Source organism: Sciurus vulgaris (assembly GCF_902686455.1).
Source record: "Sciurus vulgaris genome assembly, chromosome: 9".
Taxonomy (NCBI): Eukaryota; Metazoa; Chordata; class Mammalia; order Rodentia; family Sciuridae; genus Sciurus; species Sciurus vulgaris.
The window spans coordinates 25,448,459-25,461,622 of NC_136469.1; the positions used below are offsets into that span (position 1 = coordinate 25,448,459).

Below are 13,164 nucleotides of genomic sequence, written 5' to 3' on the forward strand. Positions count from 1 at the left end.
AAAAAAAAAAAAAAAATTAACCCTCAGACAAAGATAAAAAACCAAGACTGAGATGGATGTGCCCCTGTGTTATCCCTCATATCACATCTCATATTGTTCTGAGTCCAAACCAAAACACTTACCAGGCCTATACTATTATGCTAATATGGAGAAAACAGAATGTCTAAGTACCTACCAAGTAGAACGTCATGTATAAGGGGCATGATTCTTCTCACTAAACACACAGATCTAAATTTCCCACCACCCACCATCATCATCATGTGGACTAAGTCATTTCTTGCTCGGTGCTCTGTAATTGAAATGTGTTAAACACTCAAGATTATCAAGTATATGAGTGAGAAACTTTTAGAAGAGATTAAGATAGAAGAAAAGGAAGCCAGGGATGGGGAGTGGCAGGAATCCTGAGTACTTTTGTGTTAAGCAACAACTTCACCCCAGCGTTCTTTTGGGGAGGAAGTCCTCCGGAGGCCACACCTACCCAAGGAAGCGAGGCTGATTTTCTTATACAGAATCTGCGCCTGAATGCTCTCCTACAGGAGACAGAATCAGAAGTTATTCTAAAGACTTGCTGCTCATTCTTATGTAATCTCAGAACTTGAACAAATTCTGTGAAAACAGATCATTTTAAATTTTTTTCCATTAAATAAAAGACGGTCCCTCACCACTTATTAATAAAAGTGATATGCAAATCCAGCCTATAAGAAGGTTCTTTGGGTCTGGGTCTGCTTTCTCTTCTGTTTATTCATTTTAAGTCAGAGGAATAATAAATAGTAAAATTAATAGAAGCTGGGCTTCAGGAAGAAAAAAGTAAAAACTAAAAATCTTAGATAATAAAAAAAATGAATTATCTCCCCCAAATTCAAGTGAATAATATAATTGATCATTCTGCTTAAGAATAATCAAAGCAAATACTTCATATTTTAATCTTCACACTATGTTTTTTATTTAAAAATCAACAAATATTCAAAGCACAAAAGGTGTAAAACAAAGAAAAAACATAATGAAAGAAATACATTTTTCCACACACTTCCAAGAAATAACTATTACTAGGAGTCGATTATTCCTCTTGGCTTCTTACACAACAAAATAACTTTAATGACATATATGTATTTCTCATAATTTATTTAATCATTCTCAATTGTTGGGCACAGAGGGATCTCTTTTTTTCACTATTAACTCTGCAATAAAAAACACCCTGGAATATAAATTTTCTACATATTTGTGATTTTTTTACTCTTTAGAATAAATTTGAATCCCTGAAATTATTGTGTTCAAAGAGTTTGAGCCTTTTAAGTCCTTTAAAATATATTCTGAATTGCCCTCCATAAATTTACACTCCCAAGAGCAATGTTTGTGAGAATGTCTTTAAAAATAATCCTGCTAATCTTCTCTTTGTTTTAAAATAATAGGTTAGCTATGGGAAAAGATGTAATAAAAGCTGAAATAGCATCCTATCTGTCTAGAAATTATTTATGTCTTCTCATACACTCAAAGGGAGTGAATACATTTATAGTGAGAACAATATTCACCTCAAATGACTGCATCATATCAGGCAGAAAAACATCATCGGCCACACACATCCATATTATTTTTAACCAAATAAAGCATGAGGATAGGCATGCACTTTGGAGTTTTTGCATCAGTGGCCTTCTGAGTTATTATTTGCTCTTTTCTGAATGTCTGGAAAGATCTAAGAAGGCAGAGGTATTAACAATTTTTGTGTTTATTGCATCACATACACAGAATGTATCAACCAACCTAGAGAAGACAAGATCTCAAAGGTTGAAGACGGGTCACCAGTCAGGGTGAGAGCAGACACTAATGCCCCTCAGAGCAAGACTTCTGAATGTCAAAAGGCATCAGAGTGGGGTGCCCAGATGGTAAGGATTTTATTTCACAGGAGAGGGAACTTGGAGAGAATAACAGAGGAGAAAGGAAGGGCATATCAAGACCACTTCCCAACTTCGCCCAGTCAGGAAACAAAGGCGAACTTTCCATTTTTTAGTTTCCCGATCTAAAATATCCCCCAAGTTCTGTTCTTGTTCTGGTGCCCCTCACAAAGGTGTCCAATGGAGTCGAGCTGCAGTTACTGAGAGAGAGCAATGACTGCCCTGGTGTTCCCTACTCAGTCGCCTCAGGGTTAAGCACTAACCTAGAGATCCACAGTGTTGACATTATTTCTCCCACCATCTAGAGGTCAGTGCTGCCCCTAGGTGACTGACATTTGAGTCATTCCCTAAGTCATAAAGTGAAATGGAGAGATCACAGATGCAATGAACAGGACTCTTCAGAACCTCTGAAGATCAAATACATTTTGTTAGATGGTGGTTAGTAATGAGCAGTGTAACATTCTTGACCAACCTATAAAGATCAAGATAAAACCAGGAGTTATGGCCTCAAGTGTCTCTGTGTATCTCAGAAAGGGGATTCTTTAGGGGTGCAGCCGCTGAACCCAGTACTCACATGAACATTGGGTTGACTTACAGATGAAGACCCTCTGAGGAGGAAGGCCACCATGACTAGGGTCAAAAACTCCACCACCCAACATAAAGGAGGATTTGAAGGTCTGATTGGCAAACACTGCAGCAGATGGAGCCCAGTTCTCAAGACAAACAGCAAACAGCAATGACTTTGGAGACACCACTGTTTCCTTCCACGTTCTCTGCTTGGAGAGGACACACTCTGTCCCCTAAGAGTGTCCTTTGCTTCAGCCTTACTTTACCTTCACTTACAATAAAGTTCTCTTGCATGGTTTTTGGTGTCTGGCTTTAAATTTTCTTTGGTTGGAACCAAGGTTTGGAGCCTCAGCTCCCCACACTTCTGTGACAATTTTGAGGGGATGTATAGACATGGTTTTCTTCTCCAAAGCAAAGATATGTATTGTCCTTGCTGAATCAAAGGCATTCAAATGCTAAACAAGACATTTGGATTGGTTTGGGGGCCCCTCACCATCAACAAAAGTGTTTCAAAAGAAGATACCCTGTTTACTGACTTAGGTATTATTTTCTAGAACTTCTGGGGGATGATTAAAATCTTTTAGTTGGACATTTCTACAAAGAACTACTACATATGTATTCAATTTATAATTTATTTATTGCAGTCTAAATCAGAAAACAATAGAATAGCCTAATCCTAGGACTCGAGGGATGAATAAAGAGAAGCAAGAGGACCTTTTCACCAGCGACTGTCTGAATCTCTTTTTTTCCTCCCTCTTAGTCTGCCTGATCTTGTAACTCAAGGCTAATATTCTCTTTCCAGATGGAAAACCATTCATGTTCTGTAGACAAAAAACCACCAGAAAAATCATGTGTGAGGAACCCAATCCCCAAATCCAAATCTTACAAAAGACTCAAACGGAGCTTAAAATTAAGTAAAATTGAAGCAGTCTGTAGATGGAAGATTAGCTCTTAATTGCAGTCTTTCCAAAAAGGGACATTTTCTAACACAGGTTTCCCAGCAAGACAGGTCAGTTACATTCTACCTATGTTTTATAGAAGACAATCAATTTAAATGTATTATAAAATAGAGAAAAGTAACATTTTGTCTTAGACTAACCATGATGTATTTTATTGTTACAAATGCAATCCATCCACAGAATGAGCTGTGTATAGAGACAGATGCTCTGAGTCAATCTGAAAGTTAACATTGTATCAGAAGATTTCACAAAAGCAAGTTTCCTCCCAACCCTTCTTCAATTAAATGATAGTTAGGTTCTCCTCATTGTGACCAAAATACCTGACCAGAACAACTCAGAGGAGGAAAAGTTTATTTTAGACTCATGGTCTCAGAGGTCTCAGTCATGGTCAACCGACTCCATTGCTGTGGACCCAAATTAAGGCAGAATATCATGGTAGAAGGACTCTGCAGAGGAAAGATGATCAGTTCAAGTGGTGGGGAAGACAGAGAGAAAGAGAGAGAGAGAGAGAGAGAGAAAGAGAGAGAGAGAGAGAGACAGACAGACAGAGAGAGAGAGAGAGAGAGAGAGAGAGAGAGAGAACGAACTAGGGAGGGAGGAGGAGCCAGGGGGACAAGACATAATCCCAAGAGCACATACCCCCCACCTACTTCCTCTAGTTGTGCCCCACCTGCCTATAGTTACCGCCCAGTACTCTAGTCCTTTTAAACTATTAATTCACCAAATGGATAAATCCTCTGATTGGGTTAAAGCTCTCATAATCAAATCATTTCACACCTGAACATTCCTGTTTTAAACATGGGAGCTTTTTTCAGGGTGGGCACACCTCACGTCCAAACCATAACAAATGGTGAGAGAGTGATGGTAGCAAATGGAGTCTGTTTTAAACAACAGTGACTCTAGCTCTATACCAAATAGTTAAACAATAACTCACACCACAATGTTGTCACTCCATGACTTCAATCAATTTTTTCTCCTACCCTGAGAGCTTCATTCCATTTTAACAGTATATTATAACCGACTCCAATATTTGTACTTAATCACTGTCATTTTGGAAGATTTTCTACATTTTTGGGGCAGGACCCATTTAGAAGGACCCTGAGAAGTCCATTCTCAGAGCAATCTTTTGCTATATTAAGGTCAAAGACACGCATTTCCCTGCAGTCTTCATTCTAAGGATTGCAAACTTTCTAGTTAAAGATGTTCCTTAAGAAAACAAACTATTTTTTTCTATTTTAAAAAGTGACTCGCACTCGTTTTCACACTCATAAAAAATGGTATACATTTACTATTCCAAGAAATACAGTTAATTTCATCAATAAAATCCTCTTTAAAAGTGTATGTAAGCTATCGTCACATATAGCAAGTCACTGAGTTGTCACAAATAAATAAAACGGAATTTGTTCTCCTAAGCAAAGTCAATTTTAACTGACTTCTTCAACTCTGCCTGAAAATAAAGTGTGCTATTTAAAGAGAGGTTGTGAAATTTCAGGAATGTCATACGTTGGTAAACAATTCAGAGTTACATGTGTAAAGAGGCAATTACTATTTGACTAAATGGAAAACAGGTTCTCCTACAATTATTCTTCTCTACCAAACAACTCACGGTTGAGCTTTCCTGAACTGAGGAATGCATTAGCAGGGTACTGTTCTGAATGGGGTCCCACCCCCTAATCCCTGGTTCCTGCTTACTTTTCCACATCTGGCCCACGGGTAGATACTCTGGCAACGAAATGACTGTGCATCCGCTGTGCCAAAGAAAGGGTGTGAGCTTGAAGTAGAAGCTTGGCGCTGTTGCAGAACACTATCAAAATGGCGCCCCTGATCTTCCTCCCTTGCTCCTCTTTCCCTTCCAAACTGCATTGATTCACCCTCGGCCTGAGGTCACCTCGGAGAAACAATTAGGGCAAGAAGCTTCATTTCAAGGATATTTGATAAAAAGGTCTAAAGCAACCCTTAAGTCCTAAGCCTTTACTGAGCTGCTGATTCTGGAAGTTTCTTCTGAGACAAAAGGAGGCATTGTTTACACAAAGTCCAGCCACAAACAGCACCGGCCATCTTTCTTTTGTGATTCTCTGCTCTCTTCTCTGTTGGTCTCACTGCAGCATTTCATGTGTCTTGTGGGTTTATTAGGCGAACTAAGGACATCAGCCTATTAAAGGCTTGGCATGCAAAGACGCACTCAGAGGCAGAGACTTTTTGTCATTCAGTTAAGTAGCTCAACAAGTTCTAATAAACGAATTGGCTACCGTTTGCAGGTCCTCTGGTTGTCCCCTCAGATCCCCTTGTCTAGGCCCCTGCATTTGTCCTACCCAGAATGTTAAGGACTCGGGTTCGAGTCAAGAAACCATATCCAATCCCAGCTTCGTGGCTTACCTAAAAGCTGTTATATTAAACCTGTCTTTTATTTGCTGCATTTGATGCTTTAAAATCTGGGACCTTGTTGACCCTAGAGCGACTGCCCCTCCCAGAGTTCGCCTTTCACAGACTGGTGTAGAAGCTTGAGGGTGCTTTTCAAATGCAAGTCAATCAATCCAGAGCCTATACTCCCAGCTACCACTTCTCCTGAGTTCTCACACTACTGCCACTGCTAATCACCCCACCCCACAACTAGGGAGCGTCACTGTGCCCCAGAGGTAACCAAAATCATTCCAACTTCCCAATCCTCAGTCTGTTAACCCCACCTCACCCATTTCTTCCTGCAGAAACCACAACGAAGGCCTTTGTCCACTTTTGCCCCTCCCCCCTCCCTCCTGACTGATCCCAAATGTGGCCCCCCAGGTTAGCCTCCTCTTGAGATCTGTGAGTATAACTATCTTTCCAACGTCAGTCAACTCCCAATCCGTTGGTTTACCACACCTAAATAATTTAATAATAATAATAATAATAATAATAATAATCCATACAAATACAGCTCTGTGGCCAAGAAAAAGTGGAAGAAACTCTCCTTCATTTCTTCATCAATACAAAGAAAATGACAATAATTCCTATCTCACAGAGGAGCTCTTGTGAGGATCCACTAAAAAAAATGTAGGTGATGGACTTGTAGCAAGTACTCAATAAATACTGTGCCTCCAACCTAACAGAAAAGGAAAGTAGGATTTAGAGATGGCTTGTTCAGAGCAGCATAGCTAGGAAGTGGCAGAATCTCCTTGGACCAGCTCTCATCCGACTGCAAAGCCCTTGATTTATTTATGTCCCTCCACCTCTCCCCAGTGGAACCCAGGACCACTCCTGTTGTCCTTTCAACTCCTTTCAGAGCGTTCCATATTCTAGGCTTCTTGGTTATGTGCGAATGCACCATTAGGACAGCTTTACTTAATAAATTGTTTGAAAGAGACAGAGTTTTGAGACTGGAGGAAAAAGAGAGAAGAAGGGAGAAAAAGGAAAGAAAGGAGGGAAGGAAGCTTTTCTTTCTCAGAAAAATAGACTATTTCTCTCTTTTGTTTCCTTCTACAGACCAAGTCTCTGCTCAGGTAAAGGCAGAATTGCCTTATCCCTCATTATTAAAACCCCTAACAAGCAACACCCACCCCATGACAGAAATTTTTGTCTATTAGTCTCTCTTTATTGTGGACCCAAAACTACTCACCGACAACATCCTGCCAAATGTCCTCCTCTTCTAAACTTTAACCTGTGAATATGTTTTAAGGTTACTCTGTGCAGCTATCAGGCTGGTTCTGAATCTCCTCTGCCTCCCAGGGCATATATATATTCTTTGATTGCCATTTCTCTTCCAACTTCCCTCTGCCTCCCTTTCTCCCTAGTTGGATACCTGGGCCTCCCATCTTCAAGTGGCCCAGAGAAGTTGAGTTAATATTTTATAGCTTCCCATCTTCATAGAACAAACATCAGAGACATAAAGTTCTTTTTGATCACTCATGACCTAACCTGGAAAGCAGCATTCTCAAAACCACCTGTAACTTATAAAGGGGATTTTTTGAAAAAAACAAAACAAACAAAAAAAAAACAACAACAACGCTGGGCAGAAGTTGCAAACTTACATACCTCTGGGAAGCAGGAAGGTCCTGGAAATGAGTGGGGATGGTAGAATCTGGAGAGCATATCGTTCATTTTCAAGGAAAGCTTTTAAGATCTGCATTTTTCACATGGAGAAATTTCCTACATTTAAAGGCTGCAAATTAATGCAATTGAAAACAACTGAAAATGATTTTGTTAGTTTTTGTAAGAAAGTCTCCATGTGAAGACACTTTGTTTGACCTGAGATATTTTAGAATTATTTTTCAAATATATAGAAAAAGAGCGCAACATCTCTCCTGAGGAAGACCAACTGAAAGAAAGTTCATTCTATTGGAAGGTAAGGGGACGTCTAAAGACAGCGTTTTGTAACCTGTGTGCAGTGGATTGCATCAAGTAGGGAGTTGCACAGCTTGCTGTTGCACCATCTGAAACGGCTTTCACACCTTCTCTTTGTAAGAAAACCCATGAAAACCATGCTGGACAGGGGAAATCACATAAGGGAATTTATTAAGCAAATAGAGTGTCTCCCTGCGGTGTAAGAAAGAAAATGAGAGGAAAAGAGAAAGGGTGCATGCTAGAGTGAGTGTGAAAAGCAAGGAGAGAGAAGGAAAGTGAGTAGGAGAGAGAAAGCATGAGAAAAGATGGCAGGGTAGCTACCTTGAAGCAGTTGAATTCCGCCAGGCTAACAGGGGACCAATAACGGAGAAGGATACTTGCAAGCTGACTGATGAACCAATAGCTAGCTAGGATGTTCACAGACTGACAGTAGTTGGGAGGTGGGGAAAATGGCTGCACCAGAAAGGGCGGGGCAAGCAGCTTTCAGACTGACAAGCTAGGTTGTGATGCAACGGAAAGGGTGGGGAGCAGCTTTATATTACACTCTTCCCATTGTCCTCATTGTCACCAACCTCATCCCAATAGGCCGGTGGCTGGTGGGGGGTGGGGAGGCTCCTGAGCATGGTGTAGTGTGTTTTTTTGTTTTACCTTTTTTTTTAGTACATGGTTAGTGTTTTTCTTTCTTTCTTTTTTTTTTCTTGTTTTTTTTTTCTTTTGATTCATTGTATAGAGGAAAATGTTGGGTGGGCAGGGGACAGAGGGGTAGAAGGAAAGATAACATAATGAGACAAACATCACTACCCTATGTACATGTATGATTACACAAATAGTGTGACTATTTCGTGTACAACCAGAGAACCAAAAGTTGTACCCCATTTGTGTTTTGCTTTTTAATAACTAATTTCAACAGTTTACGTTCTGATCCTAATACACTTTAGCTGAGTGTAGGTACTTCACCCTTTATGCTGACATCATTTTTTTTTTTTTTTTTTTTTTTGGAACTGTAAATTGAAAGTTTTGATGTTTGGATTAAAATTTTTTAAAAAACACATGCATACCTTAGTAGGAGAAGACATGAAGTCAATTGGCTGAAATTAAATAAAAAGGACAAAATTCATTTCCAACCCCCAAAATCAACTTGGATCTTTCAGAAGCAGGTTTGACACCTCATATTTCCCATGACTCATGGTGGAAACCAAATATTGTCACTGGCTGTAGGATTGCTGCTGAAGTATCAGGTCTAGGAGTTTGATATATCATTTCAATTAGCAAAAGAGAACTTTCTAGATTTTTATTCCACTTATAGACCATAAAATCCTAGTCTGCTAATGGAAAAGGATGTTTTAAGAGAGATATTGAGATATTTGGTCATACTCTTAGTCATATCATGATTTCTCTGAATGGAATAATATACTCAAGCATACTCTCTAAATCTATTACAAGATTAGAAATAAGAATTTTAACTGAGTTGACTCCTACTCAACCTAAAATTCGCCTTATTTTACATTCAATTAAGAAGTTTCCTCTAAATTTTAATTCCATTTTATTGCTCAGCTTTCTTGAAAGAAAGAGAGTAAAAGACATTTAATTTTAACATTATAATTTTATACACCTGTTCATGTTTTCATCATCTATTTGCCCTTGAGGAAATAACTCTCATAAGTTCATTAATGGCATATTAAGTTTCTTTTCTGTAGTCTTATGTCTTAAAACTAAAAACCTCTACTTTGATGTATATGTACATTCTCTACAGTTATTATGGTTTCTTAACATATGGAGGCAGAATTGCATTAAATAGTACAAATGTTATTTCACTTTACTTTTGAAAATCATATAGAAATTTTTATTTGTTTTTAGTAGTCTTCTCCCTCTTAGGGTCATTATGGACATAGCATCTACTTCCAAGAACTGAATTTTTATCTTAAGAAGTGTGTGAAGAAGGTGAATTTAACCTTGGGGACTGAAACATAGGACTATGTGCTCAATGAGTACCTATTGCAGCATATTATATGATCAACATAAGATTTTTGGAGAGGTGAGGTCAGTAAATATAGCAGAGTTAGGATCTCACAATATTCTCTTCCATAAAAGCAATGAGAAAAATTGGCAAAAATTTTCAGTGCAAACTTTCAAGATTCTGTCAACTAGCCAAGAGTTTGCATCAATTCAGGTAATATTTACTTAAGAAAAAAGCCTTCCTCTAGCATATCCTCCCATCATGATAAGAAAATCAAGTTTTCTGGCATTTACACTTGTCCTATTCTTATCCTCTCTGTAGTAGCCTGGAAAACCAACAACTTCCCAGCAACTGGAGGGAGAAAAATGGTGTTGGATGTCCTTCAAAGACTCACAAGGCATTGCATCATTTGGCCTGCCACATGACGCCTGAAGGACCCCACATTCAGGACTGCCTGCTTTTCACTTGTTTCAGAATTATCTGCCAAAAATAATTAGAGGCGACTGAACTTCATAGCTATGTGAGGCAGTCAGTAATGACTGGGGCAAACAATAGCTTTTAGAAATTGAGCAAAAGGGAAGACTGGGGAATTAGACATCCCAGGGGCACTGAAAAGCTCCAACGTGCTTCTGGGACTCTAGATGGTCACATAATGCATAGGGTGTGCATAGGTTCCAGTCTGGGGATATGCTCAGGATAGAGCTGAACAATGACTGAGAAGGCCCATTCCTGTTTTTAACATGTACTCTTATACCAACATGCTCCTAGAAGGTGAGGAGAGAGAGAAAGTGCAAAAAGATTACTTAGTAGCCAAAAACGTCTGAAATTGGATGAAATAAACTAATCTACACATCCAAGAAACTCAGTGACACATAAGTATGATAAACTCAGAGACCTACACAAAGACATAACATGGTCACACTGTTCAAAGACAAAGAACTAATCTTGAAAATATCAAGAGCATAGTGATTCATCAGGTACAAGAGATCCTCAATAAGATTCACAGTCAATTTCACATCAGAAACCATGGATATTAGAAGCACAGTATAATATGAAAGTGCCAAACATGAATTCTAAATCCACTGAAACTATCCTTCAAAACTGAAATAGAAATTAATATAGTACCAGATTAAAAACTAAGAGAATTCATCACTAGCTTACCTGTTCTATGAGAAACATTAAAGAGAATCATTCAGCTGAGATGAAGACCACCAGAGAGTAGTTTCAATCTACATGAAGAAAGAAACAGCAATGGCAAAGATAATTTTATACATATTATTACATACAAAATAGATATAATTATATTATTATTGCATACTATAATGTAGTATAAGTGTATACTTTGTTTGCATGAAGGTTTGGATCTCGAGTGTCCCCAGAAAGGTCAATATGCTGAAAGGTTGGCCAACAGCTTATGTGCTATTGGAAGGTAGTGGAATCTTTGGAAGTGAGACCATGTTGAAGGAAGTTATATTATTGGGGATGTGCCCTTGAAGAGGATATTGGGAATCCCAGCCCTTTCTCTCTTACTCTGATTCCTAGCTACCATAACATGAACAGCCTTTCTCTATCATATCTTCCCACCATGATGTACTGTGCCATCACAGGCCCAAAGCAATAGGGCCAAGAAACCATGGACTAAACCTCCAAAATTGTGAATCACATTAAACTTTTCCTCATTATAAGTTGTTTACCTCAGGTATTTTGTCACAGCAATAGAAAGCTAACTAACACAGTCTCACTGTTTTTTTCTACTCTGATTTAAAAGAAAATTATATGAAGAAGTAATTATAAGTATATGTTCTTTAAACACAATATATAAAGATACAAGTTGTATAATAAGAACAACACAAGGAAGGAGGAGAGATCAGATCTATATAGGATAAAAGTTATTATATACTTAATCCAAACTAAATTGTTTTAAGTTAAGATGTTAATTACAACTCCAGGGTAATGGTTAAGGAACTAATCAAAAAACAGTAAAATAAATAACATGGGAATTAATATATCAATTATATAATGTTTATTTAACCCAAAGTTAGCAATGGAGGAATAGAAGTACAAGAAGATATGTGACACACAGAAAACAAGTTGCAAAATAGGGGATACAAATCTTACTTTATCAGCCCATGCAATGGAATATTATTTATCCATTAAAAAGGAAAGAAGTACTGATTTAGGCTCAAACGAGAATAAATCTTGCAAACATTTTCGTTAAGTGAAAAAGGCCAGGCTCAAGGGATTTTGTTTATATGCAATATCAATAGAAGCAGAAAGAAGTGGGAAGTGACTGATAAAAGCTACAGAGTTTCTTTGGGGGTAATTAAATGTTCTTATTTTGGAAAGGTTGCAATCATTTTAATAACATCTCTCAATTCTATAGACAGAAAAGTCACTTGAGTAGAAATATTAACTATGAATTTTATTTTGCTGAGTACCTATCGTTTTCTGGTTCCTGATTTTAGAAGGAAAGCATTCAGTCTTTTACCATGACATAAAATGTCAGCAATAGATGTTTTGTAGCTTTTCTTATCAAGTAGAGAAAGTTCCCCACAAATTCTAATTTTTCTGATAGTTTTTACAATAAATGTATGTTGAATTTTGTCAAATGCTTTTCTGCATTCATTTATATCAAATGATTTTTCTTGTGTAGTCCATTAATATAGAGAATGTTCTGTCAACTTTGTGTTGATATGACAAAAATACCTGAGCAGAGCAACTTGGTGGTGGGAAAGTTTATTATGGGTCCACGGTCCCAGAGGCTCCATTGCTCTGGGTTCAAGGGGAGGCAGTATCTCAGGGTGGAAGGGGAAGGCAGAGGAAAACTGCTGCACTGGTGACTGGCAATGGAGCAGAGAAAAGGCAAAAGGGCCACAAGGAATAACAGTCCTTCCAGGGCTTGCCCCTAATGACCCGCCTCCTCCACTCCTACCCCACCTACCTATCGTTACCAACCTTTCCATTCAAACTAGGATGGACTGATTAGGTTATAACTCTCCTAATCTAACCATTTTCCCCGTAAATATTTGTGCATTAGCTGTAGCTTTGCAGGAGACACCTCATAATGTCCAGACCATAGTAGTGGATTATATGGATTATTTTTCTAACACTGAAACAGCCTTGCCAACTGTAATAAACCTCACTTGGTAATGGTGTGTAATTATTTCCACATCAGAGGTCATGTATATAACAATGACCCTTTCTCCTGTAAATGCTACCAAGTTTTTCCAATCAGTGATATCTTGCAATGAGGAAAATGTGGGAAAACAAGCACCCTCATACCTAACGGAAAAACCATCCCACAATGCAAGTTTTTTATAGTTTTTGCAAGTGTCATCATGAAAAATCTACAAAAATAATTTTAGTGTATATGTTGAACCAGTAACTTCACTTAAATGTATGAAGATTTTTACATGTTTATTAATTTTTTTCCCGCAGATACAGATATTAAGACTGAAAACAGCAAAACATTAAC

The 13,164-nt window shown here is 38.2% G+C and overlaps 1 long non-coding RNA gene across 2 annotated transcripts in view; it reads right to left on the bottom strand.

Moving 5' to 3' along the window:
- The window catches only part of LOC306669992, a 73,168-nt gene extending 62,248 nt beyond the window's left edge, over positions 1–10,920 (bottom strand). For both annotated transcript variants that reach the window (XR_013766280.1, XR_013766281.1), the window contains exon 1: positions 10,851–10,920. This is a non-coding gene — a long non-coding RNA (uncharacterized lncRNA). The remainder of the gene's footprint in view (positions 1–10,850) is intronic.
- Positions 10,921–13,164: the final 2,244 nt, after the last annotated feature.